Raw genomic sequence first — 1988 nt, 5'->3', positions numbered from 1 at the left:
TTCGGCTATAATTCAGATTACAGTTTTGAAAGCAGTATTTCCTAACGTTGTTTGTGCAAAATGGTTTTCCATGACTTGAACCTAGTTCTTCTGAAGCTAATATATGATAATAGTGGCTTTTCCCCAATTTATAACAGAAAACATTACAATATAACAGAATGAATGTCTATTAGTGGGTGAAAGCACATAATGCTTAGTTCATTAGCTTTTTTTAAAAATCACATGTAATTGTGTTCTGAAAATATATGTATAGTAATGACATTTATTGGTATTACTTGGTTCGTGTGATAGAATAAAATGTTAGAATTTTATGGTGTTTGAATTAGTTATCTATTGCTCTGTAACAAATTTAGCAGCTTAAAACAACAAATGCTATCTCACAGTTTCTGTGGGTCAGGATTCTGTGCAGTTTACCTTGGGTTCACTGGCTTGGCCTCTCACCAGGCAGTGAAGGTGTTGGTGGCAGCTGTGATCATTCCAAGGCAAGATAGGGAGAGAATCCATCTCCAAGCTTGCATTGGCAGGATTCATCTCAGAGGCTGTTGGACTGGGCCTCCGTTTCTAGATGACCATTGGTCGGAGGCCTTTTACAACACCTTGCCATGCAGGTCTCTCCATAGGGCACCTCATCACATGGCAACTGGCTTCCATCAGAGGGAGCAATGGAAAGAGCAGGAGAAGGGTGACCAAGGCAGGCATCGTAGTCTCCTTGTAGCCTCACCTCAGAAGGGATGTTATTACTTTTGCTGTATTCTCTTTGTTAGAAGTGAGTCACTAGGTCCAGGAGTGGGAATTTTACAAGGGCATGAATGGCAGGAGGTGACAGTGATCAGGGCCATTTAGAGGCTGTCTACCGGTGTTGAAGAAAATTGTTGACTTTTATGAGCTGTAGCAGCAGACAGTGCTATGCAAGGATGGCTGTCTCAGAAGTCCAGCTCCTCACCTGGGTTTTAATGTGTTGCCTTTTCCCCCACACATTTTGTTTAAATCCATGGTCATCTTGCCATTTAGTGGTGTGGTTTAGTTTTATATTTGGATTCATCTGTATGTAAATGTCTAACATAGGTGTCTCTGTGTTAAACAGGAATACTGTTCATTTTCTTCACCGATATGGTTTGTGGACTCTGATGAGCCAAATCTGACATAAGTTCTGGAATGTCTAGAAGATACTAAGAACAACAATTTGGTGAGGAAAGGAGCCAAGCAATTTTCTGTTTTCCTCATGAACATGATATTTAGAAATTGAATGTTAAGAGATAATATGATTAAAAAGCATGCTTAATGACTATAATCTTAGAGGATTTAAAGTCTGGGTATTTCAAGTCCTCTGAATCTTTCTTACTACCTGGATTCTCTTTATTATTTACCACATGTATAACCTTAGTTTAGATTAGGAATTCAGGATCTCTTTTTCCCTGAATTCTAACCATTAAGAGCCAAGCAAGCATTTTGGGTAGAGACCACTAGCCAAGGTGAGAAGTAGAAAAAAGACCAAGATGGAAGTGAAGGTAGGGATGGGGAGAATGACACCAGAATTAGTAGGAGGGAATTGCCTCTTTTTTTTTTTTTTTTTTTTTTTGAGATAGAGTCTCACTCTGTTGCCCAGGCTGGAGTGCAGTGGTGTGATCTCAGCTCACTGCAAGCTCTGCCTCCCGGGTTCATGCCATTCTTCTGCCTCAGCCCCCCGAGTAGCTGTACAGCCATCTGCCACCATGCCCAGCTAATTTTTTGTGTGTTTTTAGTAGAGACAGAGTTTCATCATGTTAGCCAGGATGGTCTCAATCTCCTGACCACCTGATCCACCCGCCTCGGCCTCCCAAAGTGCTGGAATTATAGGCGTGAGCCACCGCACCTGGTGGGAATTGCCTTTTCTTTCAAGGGACTGTAAGTCTACAGTAAAAGTCAATGGTATTCAAATTAAAAGTTTTGTTTTTATTTTTAGTATGTAAAGAAATATAACTTTCCATGTTGGAAAAATTTTAAGAATG

General features: G+C 40.4%; 1 pseudogene; it reads left to right on the top strand.

Moving 5' to 3' along the window:
• Nucleotides 1-1496: 1496 nt before the first annotated feature.
• Nucleotides 1497-1988, top strand: part of LOC105525448 — a 22732-nt pseudogene continuing 22240 nt past the window's right edge.

This window comes from Colobus angolensis, unplaced genomic scaffold, assembly GCF_000951035.1.
Source record: "Colobus angolensis palliatus isolate OR3802 unplaced genomic scaffold, Cang.pa_1.0 Scaffold534, whole genome shotgun sequence".
In the NCBI taxonomy this organism is placed as follows: Eukaryota; Metazoa; Chordata; class Mammalia; order Primates; family Cercopithecidae; genus Colobus; species Colobus angolensis.
Note: the sequence above shows the minus strand (reverse complement) of the source record. Positions and strands in the feature narration are given on the sequence as shown.